We start from the raw sequence: 12,272 nt of genomic DNA, 5'->3' as shown, positions 1-12,272 counted from the left end.
TGAAGTGTGCTCGTTTATTTACACGTGGACTCTGTCCTCATCAGTTAAATCAGTGGAAATGAGGTTCCGATTCCTCTCACTCGTCTGTGTTTGAGATCATTTGTGGTGAAATATGAGACCTACAGCAGGATTCACACTTTTGAAATGTATAGCAAATGTAAACTTATGAATAAAATATATTCATTCCCAAAACGTTGTTGTTTATATGTGAATTACAGGGTAAAATACAAAGGGTTCGATCCCCAGGTGGGGCGGTCCGGGTTCTTTCTGCGTGGGTTTCCTCCGGGTGCTCTGGTTTCTTTCCACAGTACAAAGACGAGCAAGTGATTGTCCATGACTGTGTTCGATATTAAACTAGAACTGATGAATCTTGTGTAAGCAGTAACGACCCGTCCTGTCATGAATGCAACCAAAGTGTAAAACATCACGTTATAATCATCATAAATAAATAAACTATGAGCCAATAAACAGAACAACTAATACTGACAAGGGTCATTTTTACAGAATTTTTTCAGCTGGCTCTTCTGATAAGGCTTCTCAACAGACTGTGAATGTGGGAATCTGTGTCCATGCTGGAACAGGAAAGGGCCATTTCCTAAAGAGTTACTGCAAAGTAAATATATATATATATTGTTAGGTTTTTAACATATCATTATTAAACATAAATTACATCCAGACCACATGGTCTATTGTTCAAAATGACGTCGTGACCCGGATCCCCCCCCCCTGACTCATACCGAAGGGGGGAGGCGGAGCCCGGGGCTTTTTAGCACATTTCATTGGCTCCAACAGCAGCGGCGTAGGAGGAGCCTAGACTAGTTTTAAAAAAGGGATGGCGGGCTCAGATCGGCCTCTTTCTTACGTGGTGTGTCTAGACTGCAGGAGAAAAGGAGCGCCGGCCGGCTTAGCTCTGATATATATTCACAGATTATTTTTACACTTAATAAAGTGTTTTAAAGAGTACTTTCTGGACTTCCTTCGACTGCTTTCTTCAGGACCTTTTGAACAAAAGATTTATCCTAACAAATGGTAGCCAGAGGATGGTTCAAGAGGTCTGAGGATTGCATCAGAATTAATTCAGCTGACTGAGGTAAGACCAGGAATTCTGAAAATCTTTTGTGCTCAATACGAGGCGCGCGCCTGCTTAAGGTAAACAGATGTTCTCTGAATATATTAGATGCATTTATTATTTAGCGTATTGAGTGTGAAAGTGAATCTCAGAATCCGTAAGTGTCTGATTAAATTACTAAAGTATCATTAGATAGTTTAAAACTGTGAATATATGTTGGAGCTAAAAAAAATTTATGTTTCCTGATTGCTGAGTTTGAATCAGACCGAGCAAAATAAACGGTAAAGGGCTGTTCGGCAGAGGCTTCACCCGGAACACCATTGGAGCGAAACGTGTCTGTCTGTTTCAAAAGCAGGGGCGCGTGATTCGAAAGATCTAAGTTTTAACGAGTCTGGGACTGGGTTAATTCTATAGATCTCAAATTTTCGAGCGTTGGATCTAGAAGTCTGGCAGTTTGAAAAACGAGATTCTATGATTCGAGCGTTGGAAATAATAGGGTCTGGCAGTTTTAAAAACGAGATTCTATAATTCGAGCGTTGTAAAACCTAGGGTCTGGCAGTTTTAAAAACGGGATTCTATGAATGAGCAAACGTTGGAAATCTATTACCTGGCAGTTCAAAGGACGGGGTTCTATGATTTGAACGTGGAAATCTTAGGCGTCTGGCAGTTTAAAAAAAACGGGATTCTATGAAAAAGATTGTCCTAAAATTCGGACTTGACTGTTTCGGGAACGGAGTTCGGTTAATTAGACTACTTTAAATTCTAAATTTGGTTCGAAAACAGTACATCGGGAGTTTGTTTGTCAGTGTTTCTGTGCGTATTTATATGTAACCTTTTGTTTGTCCGCCATCTTGCACACGCGTGTTTTTCTGTCTGTCCGCCATTTTGGCTTTCTGTCTGTACGCCATTTTGTCTTGGGAATGCAACGTGGTCTCCCGTCTATCCGCCATTTTGTTTCTTGAGAACGCAGCGTGGCTTTGTCTGTCCGCCATTTTGGCTCTGGGTTGCGCAGCGTGGTTTCTTTTGTTCGGCGGCCATTTTGGACCAGAGAGCTGAGCGTGGTTTTCTGTCTGTCCACCATTTTGGCTCTGGGAGAGCTGAGCGTGGTTTTCTGTGTATCCGCCATTTTTGGCTCTATGTGAGCAGCTTGCCGTATCTTGTCCATCGGCTATCTTTGTACGCCTGGATTGGGTAAGTGCTGCAGTTAATTTTATAATCAACTTTATTTTTATAATCTTAAGATAACTGAGTTAAGATGAAGTATTTATGGTACCTTATTAAGTGTGTTTTAAGGTAGATAGCGTTCTTGAACTTTAAGGTTCTTAAACCAGGAAAGGGGGTACTTAGAGTGGAATTCATCCATGTGTGACATAGGACATTTTCACACATAATTAAGGAAAATCTCCTTAATCAGAGTTGTTATAGTGAATAAGATTAAAATTTTGTGAGTAACACAGCGCTTGTTAGTCGTGATAGGAGATTTGCTGGGTGTATTAGTGCATGTATTGTTGAGAGATTGTTATATTGTTTCTTTGTTTAATGTATGGGGTAGTACTGGACAATAATTCGACATCAATATGTCGCAAGTGGGGAATGTTTCAATAACGGTGATATGATTTTAAACAAATTCGATCAATACACATACATACACGAATCCAGTGCTTAGTGTTACCGCTCTGATCGCACTGGTTACTGTAACACAGTAGTTTTTAAAGCACATTTCACAGACTGTAATTTTGCTTTTGCTTAAGTATGTTTTGTATTAGTAATTGTTACATTTTGAATAGCATCTGTTACCGAGCAAAATAAAAAACGCTAAAGAAATCGCGAATTCAGTGAGTTGCGACAGGGAGTCGAGTCTTTTGTCTCGGTTCCTTTTGAAGAGCCGCGTATTTACATGGCGACTGCCGGAAGAGTCGGTTCCTTTGTTTCGGTTAGGAGAGCCGATTCATGGATTCGAATCATTTTACGACACATCGCTAGTGATTATACAAGTTGAAAAAGTTTTATGTCATTTGAAATGACGCATTACACATCCCTAACTGTTTTAATTGTTGTATCAACATGTTTCTTCTATTGCATTTGAGTTAAGGACAACGTTTCTACTGTTGCATTTGAATTAAATACTACTGTTGTGAGGTTTGTATCCACTCCCGTTTACATTACACAGAGGAGACCCCCTGCTGTTTACTCGGTGAGTACATTTTAAATGAGTTACTTTCTACTTTTTGCTTGAGTGGATTTTCAGAGTAGTAACTTTACTTGTAATTAAGTAAAGATTAATGAAAGTAATAGTACTTTTACTTGAATACAATTTTTTGGTACTCTTTCCACCTCTGATTAGGACATATGGTAATATATTATATTATATATTGTCAAAGCTTATGTTTATTTGAGAGTGATGTCGTGTTTTTCTCTGTATACAAATGCTGAATACAAGTAAAAGGTAAAAGCTATTATATTACTGTTTCTAAAATATTGTGTAGTTGTGAAGAGTGAGATTTCATAGCCCTATAAATCTTATGAGGTGTGATCATTTGTTTGCCTCTTGAATTAAATTGGAAATAATGCCTGAAGGTACCACTATTTCTGTACAGGACAGGGACTCTGATCCCTTCTGGATTTGTGCAGAATTTTCTTTCTGTCTCTGTCTGCTACAGAAATATCCGTAGTTATACTAAGTGATCTTGAGGGTTATACTTATCTAACTCGGTTGGTGCCAAATTATGTTCTATAACTGAAAGGAAAACATCTCACGTATCAAGTTAATGATTGTATAAATACTACAGTGTACTTCTAAAATTTAACATTATTATCAAATGCTGTAATGTACTTAATCCTACCACTTTTTACTAATTGCAGGAGATGGTGAACATCATGACTGTATTACTCTATCTATTTTTTCTGGGCCTGATAGGAATCCTGAATTGGAAATGTTTGTGAAAGGATTTGCATCCAGAGATGCTGCAACAGACAGGAAACAAGTGGGCTTAGTTAAAATTTTAGCAAATGATACTTTGTGTCATTGTCCCTCCTATTCAATTTAAGTGGAACTATTTAAGTAAAGTTTTGTTCCAATTTTACAGGACAATGCCAGAGGTGACACTGCCGACAAAGCTGTTGCACACCTTCCACTGCTCACTAACGACATTATTTGTTTACAGGTCCAGCTAACACCAGACTTTGATTGAACTAACTTTAAAATTCTGTGCTTTCCAACAGGATAAACACATTTAGAAGGTTTATTTAATATTTTATTTTCAAGATTTGATTGTAAAATTTGAAAAAGGGGGGAATTTATGTTTAATATGCCGCTTTGTGTATGAAATCCTGTGATACATTGTGCTGGGGCAGCTGGACTGGCAGACCTACGGATATGCATGCAGATTCAGGTACGTATATGCATGCAGATTCAGGGACGCCTGGTGAAGGTAATCTTCAGCCTTACCTCACATATGAGGACATTACATTTTGGTTTTGTTATGCCTTATTCCTTGACCTGCTAAACCTCGATCGATTGTCCCCATTGGTGGACACTTTTGTCTGCCAGCTAGTGGTAGCAAAAGTACTAGAACACTAATAAAGTTTGTTTGCTTCTTTATTAAGATTTTGACGTTATGTTTTGCACTTTGGTTACATTTATGACAGGAAACGGTGGTTGCTCATTGCACGGGATTCAGGTTATATCGGGCACAGACATGGACAGTTCAGTGTCTCTGGTTCGCCTCGCTGGCATGTCTTTGGACTGTGGGAGGAAACCGGAGCACCCGGGGAAAACCCACAAGACAACACGTCCGCGGAGGGGGGACCTTCTTGCTGTGACAGTGTGCGACGGTACTACCCACTGAGCCACCGTGTCGCCCAACTAATAAGGTTAAAAACAAAAGGAATAGGAAAAATGCATTGAAAAAATCAAAGCTCGGGTCTCAGGAGATTAAATATAATTGCTTACACGGACTCCGGTAAGATTCAATTTAATTGGTAATATTTTTTGGAAATTGTTAGTTGGCAGTTGGTAATATTTGATGCTTGTGTTGTATCCGATGAATCTTTTCTAGCTAATTGATCAGGTCAACTCACTCAGTTTATACTATATAGTTTATTGAAGAAGTTAGATTGGTTCAATGTGGTGCAGTAAACCTTGTGGCAATACTATGCATGATCATAGATGAGTGCAGTTTAAAGATTGAGGAAACAGTGAAGAAAATAACTTGTTAGGAGAGAAGTACATGAAGGGGGGTGACTGGAGACCCAGGTCATAGGTTTCACAGACACACAGCAACCCAGCGGGGGGTTGAGGCCATAAAACTGCAGGCCCTGCATGAGTAAAGAGAAGTCTGATATTTAATCTACTGTGTATTGGCTGAGGATGGTGGACACTTATGCAGTACCAAAGATGATGTAAAAATTATGAATACCAGATCTTGCAGATGTATGTCATGGCTGTTGTTGCATTCTGATGTTTGAGTAAAGCAGTGTTCAAGAGGCATATGGGGTGCTGAGGTACAGAATGCCAAAGTAATGACATCATCAGACAAGAGGAAGGGAAAGCTGATGTGAGACTGGATGGAGACGTTATGCAGTGAAATCTCAAGACCGTGTGGGACAGTAGTGTGTTTTAATAGACATCCACCTGAAGATCTGGGTTCCATAATAAAAAGTGAGGGGTTCGGTAACATCTTATAGAGGTTTTGGATGTATTTTAAATTAGAAAGAGCTACAAGTGCTTGTGTTTTAGTGAGAGTAGGGATGCAGGTACCATAATGATGTGGGGTTAATGACATTTGTAGGGAGATGTAACAATAATACAATAGAGATAGTATAGGTTGGTAGTACTTTGCAGTGAGTTAACTAAATGGAACTGTTTAAGTAGAGTTTAATGTGATTCAAGAAAGCCAAAGTGGATCAAAGCGCTGGTGATGATGAGCATGAGGGATTGGCTGACTAGGAGCAGGAGATGGTCATGTGAGAGTCTGTTGGATTATGGGAAATGGAGTCTGTATTGTTAGAAGCAGGATGTGTGTTAGTACCAGTGACCAAAAGTTGGGGTAAAAATCTGAATGAATAAATAATATTAGTCAGGGGTTTGTAGGACTGATTAGAGTTGATATAGCAGAGCTGTTGTTATTTTAAGTATGGCAGAGTAAATAATAAATAGTGGATTGGTGATTTTGTATTGGAAAAAATGTGATTTAGAAAATTTGAAGGCTCTCTAGCATACGATGATGAAGTAGAATAAGTGTAGAAAATGTTAGATGTAATGTGTATGCACCTTCTGCTCTGATCAGTTTGAAGGGGAATTTTATATAGCAGGAAGGGTTAATGCAGTATGAGACAAATAATGAAGTATATGTTTGTTTCCATAGGACCATTGTCGGTCGCGGTGAAGTGATTGTTTGTTTCCAGGGGATCACTGTCGATTGCCCTGAAGTATATGTTTGTTTCCATAGGGCCATTGTCGGTCGCGGTGAAGTATATGTTTGTTTCCAGGGGATCACTGTCGATTGCCCTGAAGTATATGTTTGTTTCCATAGGGCCATTGTCGGTCGCGGTGAAGTATGTGTTTGTTTCCATAGGGCCATTGTCGGTCGCGGTGAAGTATGTGTTTGTTTCCATAGGGCCATTGTCGGTCGCGGTGAAGTAATTGTTTGTTTCCAGGGGATCACTGTCGATTGCCCTGAAGTATATGTTTGTTTCCATAGGGCCATTGTCGGTCGCGGTGAAGTGATTGTTTGTTTCCAGGGGATCACTGTCGATTGCCCTGAAGTATATGTTTGTTTCCATAGGGCCATTGTCGGTCGCGGTGAAGTATATGTTTGTTTCCATAGGGCCATTGTCGGTCGCGGTGAAGTATGTGTTTGTTTCCATAGGGCCATTGTCGGTCGCGGTGAAGTAATTGTTTGTTTCCAGGGGATCACTGTCGATTGCCTTGAAGTATATGTTTGTTTCCATAGGACCACTGTCGGTCGCGGTGAAGTAATTGTTTGTTTCCAGGGGATCACTGTCGATTGCCCTGAACTATATGTTTGTTTCCATAGGGCCATTGTCGGTCGCAATGAAGTAATTGTTTGTTTCCAGTAGACACTGTTGTTGTACTGAGGTTTACGTTCTTTTGTCTGAGTTGTGTTTGGACAACCGAGTGAGTTGTGCCAGTGAATGTTAAAAGAATACTCGTATTCTTCGACTAGGCAGGAATCTTCTGTTCTAGGGTGTATCAGTTTATCTTTGTCTTAATACGTGTTACAGATTTTGCTCGAAAGGTTGTTTAAAGCGGTCTAAAATGTCTAATTTAACACATAGGGAATTTATCCATGTCTCACCCACTAACTCAGGAAACAACTCCAACCAACATCAAAGCTTATAAAGACAATTACACCTGTTTCAGGAGCAACAAACCAGAACCGATAAACAGGGGACATTTTTCAGAAGGGATGGGTGTATGAATGGGTGTCTGTCGCTAAAACACTGAATGAACTGCCAAAGGCAGCTCACTTGCGGCCCTGACGCTAACCTTCCTTACTCGCCGGCGCCACATTGGTGTCAGAAGTGGGATCGTGGTGTTTGGGTGGCTCTGATGGTTTGGTGAGCCAATATGCCCGGTCTGTCGGAGTGCGCTAGCCCAGGTGGCTGTAGGGGCAGGGTGCCCGGTCCAGCAGTGGGTGGAAGAGCGACTCGGCAGTGTAATGGGGTGCGGTCCGGACATGGAGCCACCCAGTGGACGCTGGTGAGTGGGTCACCGGGACGGTTGACCATTAGGGAGGGGACAGTGTAGCGTCGCCACTGGGTCTGGCACGGGCTTTACCCAGAAAGCCTTGCGGCAGTGGTGTCTAAGCTCACCGTGGCCGTGTATCCCGATGTTGGGAGTGGGGTGGCTGCGGTGAGGGCTGGGTAAGTAGCTTATATGTTTGTCTGTTGTATGATTTGTATGTGTGTATGAATGGGTTAAGTGGCTAGAAGGGATATTTGGACCATGGGAGGGAGTTATTGCAAATTTGGTGATGTCAGCATGCGTGGGAACGGCAATTTTAGTGGTATGTGGTTGTTGTGTCCCATGTATCAGGGTGTTAATGGGAAGATTTGTAATAGATATAGTGAGTAGAGGAAGCAGAGGGGGGCAGGATCCACCAGTTATCCAGATGGTGTTGGCTGATTTGTCGAGATATCATGTAGATGATGATGAGGAGGATACCCTTGAAGGTGGGCCGGAAGACCCACTTCGAGCAGTATAAGTGCTACTAACTCTGCTTAATTAAAGGTAAAACCGACCAGACAAGATGAGGAGAGAGGACCAGCACTACTAATCACACACCGTGATGAAGGAAGGAGATTGGAAGGACTGGCAGAGGCAGACACTGAGGGGACTGGAAGACCCACTCCAAGGGACAGAAGTGGCACTAACTGGACCTGCCTACAGGGAACAACCCACAGCAGAAAAGCCCGACAAAACCGACTATGTGGAAGAAGAGTCCAGCGGAATCAACGGAGCGGAACAAGACGAGGGGGGAGAATTTAGTTAGACTAGGAGACAAAAACATAAACATATAGTTCGCAGACACATAGACCATCTTTGAAAACACTAGTTAAGTGCAACACACATAGTTTAGCTACAAAACGCAAGGGGTTAGTTCAGGATTGTTTACAATGTATATATGTTTGGTACTCTGCTATTTTTAGGAAATGTTTGTGCTGCTGTGGAAACAGGTAAGACCGACAGGGGAGAATCCATAAGACATTAGGAGTCATGCAGAGACACAGGAGCTATGGGCCCCTTCTGAATATCTGCAGCTCCGTCTGGTGGAGGACAACCTGAACGGACTTCCTGTGGAAGCTACGCACCCATTGTGTTTATTTTATTTTTCTTCTCTTTTTGATTTCCTATTTTTTAAATTACTTTATTTTTGATTTCCTGTTTTTATTATTTTTTGTTTGTTTGTTTCAGGGTTAGGAGCTGTTGCGATAGGTACGGTTCCTTTAGTTTAATTGGTAGCCTTTTTATTTTTAGAAACGTTTTATTGTATAAAATTCAGCCCAGTGGCCATGTAGTCAGAAGGGGTTAAATTGGGGGGTTGCTGACAGCTATCCTTATCTCCTGGGATCTAGAAACACCTAACCTATAGTTAAAAGTTATTGTGAAAGCATTAAGATGCTTCCAAGGGGGGATTGTTAGGTTTTTAACATATCATTATTAAACATAAATTACATCCAGACCACATGGTCTATTGTTCAAAATGACGCCGTGACCCGGATCCCCCCCCCCTGACTCATACCGAAGGGGGGAGGCGGAGCCCGGGGCTTTTTAGCACATTTCATTGGCTCCAACAGCAGCGGCGTAGGAGGAGCCTAGACTAGTTTTAAAAAAGGGATGGCGGGCTCAGATCGGCCTCTTTCTTACGTGGTGTGTCTAGACTGCAGGAGAAAAGGAGCGCCGGCCGGCTTAGCTCTGATATATATTCACAGATTATTTTTACACTTAATAAAGTGTTTTAAAGAGTACTTTCTGGACTTCCTTCGACTGCTTTCTTCAGGACCTTTTGAACAAAAGATTTATCCTAACAATATATACTGTATATAACACAGCACAGCAAGAAGGTTCCGGGTCCTTTCTGTGTGGAGTTGGCATGTTCTCCCCGTGTCTGTGTGGGTTTCCTCTGGGTGCTCCGGTTTCCTCCCACAGTACAGAGGCGTGTAAGTGAGGTGAACTGGAGACACTAAATAGTTCATGACTGTGTTTGATATTAAACCTGAACTGATGAATCTTGTGTAGTGAGTAACGACCCGTCCTGTCATGAATGGAACCAAAGTGTGTAAAACCGAGGTGCTCCTAATAAATAAATAATAATTATTTCATTGGTTTATTAGTAATTGTTGCTGAAACATTAGAACACTAAGAGTGAAATACACACAACTATTAATTACTTATTACTTATTAATAACTTAAAATATTAAGATCTAAACATGTGTACAAGGAATCATCATTCAACTCCTCATTCATATTTATTTACAGCTTTATTCTGGACTGGTCATCACCTGGAAACACTGGGAACAGGGTAGAAAACCAGTCTGCTTTACATCAACACACACACACACACACACACACACACTACATTTAGAAAAGCCAGGCCACTTACTGGCATGTTATAGAAGATAAGAGAAAACAAGCACAGACAGACATACAGAAACAAAATAGTGCTCTCCAGTTCAAACCAGTCTATCAAAAACCAGTTTGGACCAGCATGCAGATTTCTCTGAATGCAGTAATTTATGGACGCCCCCTCTCCTAAAAGGCCACCCTATCCACCAAGGGTGCTGTGAAATGCCCCCACCTACACCCACACACCTACACCCCCTCTCCCCAACCTACACCCACACACCTACACCCCCTCTCCCCAACCTACACCCACACACCTACACCCACACACCTACACCCCCTCTCCCCAACCTACACCCCTGACCGTCTTGCAGCCCCTGCTGACTGGTATTTTTGGGCATGAGCAGAGGGAATCCTGGTCACGCATTACAGGCTTGTTTACAGTGCTAGGTGAAATGAAACCGTGCTGTGTGTGTGTGTGTGTGTGTGTGTGTGTGTGTGTGTGTGAGTGTGTGAGTGTGTGTGTGTGTGTGTACGTGCAGAACGAGCTTGCTCCTGTGGCTGGTATGTTCTAATACGGGACTCCTCAGCTTTAATGGTGTTGTGTTGACTCACTGGCGCCTCTAGTGGTGGATTCATATATCACTATTATTCATAATACTGAATAAGAAACGCTCTTAATTTATCTGTACTCGGTTGGAAAATGAATTGTGCATTATTTGTTAATTATGGTTATTCATAATTATCAGTAGAAGGTGTTGAACAGGCGCTGTGGTGAGACTGGAATGCACTGGTCGTGCTGGTGCGTGCTGTAAAAGGAAATCCGGCTGTTCAGTGAATCGGATCACTTCACAAATAAGAATCGGCTCATCTGGCTGCGAAACGATTCCTTGTTTTGAAGAGCTGCACAGCCGAAGTTTGCGATGGTCTAGTGGTCCATGTACCCAGATGAGCATGATCCCTGGGGACCTGGTTTGGCATGTTCTCGCATACTCTGGTTAACCCAAACACATGCAGAAGACAGATTGGGTGCTGAAGTTAGTGAATGCTCTGCAGTGTTTTCTGGTGGTAGGATTCACCTCAAACCTGACCATTTTCATCAACTGCCTTATCCTGGTCAGGGTCGCGGTGGGATTGGTCAGGAAACACTGTGCCGAATGCAGGAATACCCCACACAGGGTGCCAGTCCCATCACCAAGCTTCAGCCGCACGCTTGACACAGCCGGCAGCACCACTGAGATTCAAACTTAGATCCCTGGATGCCTTCATAATGTCATAAATCTATCAATCTATTCAAAGATTTAAATGTGACTCTCTGTGCACGATACGGATCTCCGTATGAACCAGGTGCAGGTGAAAAGAAGCGGTCGGTGCTGCACACGTGTCGGAGGGGGCGTGTGTTAGTCACGACCCTCCTCGGTCAGGAGTGGAGGTCTGCATCAGTAGAGGGGAAATATCATCGGGGAATTCAATACAACTAGGGTCTGGGTTTGATTCCCTGGCCGAGCGGTCAGGGTAAGAGTTTTGCATGTTCTCCCTTCGTGTGGGTTTCCTCCAGGTGCTCCGGTTTCCTCCTACAGTCCAAAGATGTGTAGTCAGGAGCTACTACAAATTACACAAATTGTGTGTGTAAGTGTGTGTGTGTGTGCCCTGTGATGGACTGGCGACCTGTCTGGTGTGTTTCCTACCTTTCGACCAAAGGATTGGACCCACTGTGACCCAGACCAGAATAAAGCAGTGGTAAAACAAACAACGAATGCATAAATAAATATTTAGAAATGCTGTGTTGTGTATTGGAAGATACATTATATTGCCAAAAGTATTCACTCGCCCGCCTTCACACACATATGAACTTGAGTTCATCCGTAAAAACTTACCATATAGAAGCACTTTGTAGTTCTACAATTACTGACTGTAGTCCATCTGTTTCTCTACATGCTTTAAAAACATCCAGTCAACAGCACCCCGTGGGCAGTGTCCTGTGACCACTGATGAAGGTCTAGAGGGTCGTCATCTTCTAGACCTTCATCAGTGGTCACAGGACGCTGCCCACGGGGCGCTGTTGGCTGGATGTTTTTGGTTGGTGTACTATTCTCAGTCCAGCAGTGACAGTGA

The 12,272-nt window shown here is 42.3% G+C and overlaps 1 protein-coding gene across 1 annotated transcript in view; it reads left to right on the top strand.

Annotated features, from left to right (window-relative positions):
* The window catches only part of LOC134321544 (cytochrome b-c1 complex subunit 2, mitochondrial), an 8,932-nt gene extending 8,740 nt beyond the window's left edge, over positions 1-192 (top strand). The window contains exon 13 of the mRNA XM_063003348.1: positions 1-192. This exon is cut by the window's left edge and continues 87 nt beyond it. The gene's annotated coding sequence lies outside the window, so the exon portion shown is untranslated.
* The last annotated feature ends 12,080 nt before the right edge of the window (positions 193-12,272 follow it).

Source organism: Trichomycterus rosablanca, chromosome 10 (assembly GCF_030014385.1).
Source record: "Trichomycterus rosablanca isolate fTriRos1 chromosome 10, fTriRos1.hap1, whole genome shotgun sequence".
Lineage (NCBI taxonomy): Eukaryota > Metazoa > Chordata > Actinopteri > Siluriformes > Trichomycteridae > Trichomycterus > Trichomycterus rosablanca.
The sequence above is the reverse complement of the archived record's forward strand: the minus strand, read 5'-3'. Positions and strand labels throughout refer to the sequence as shown.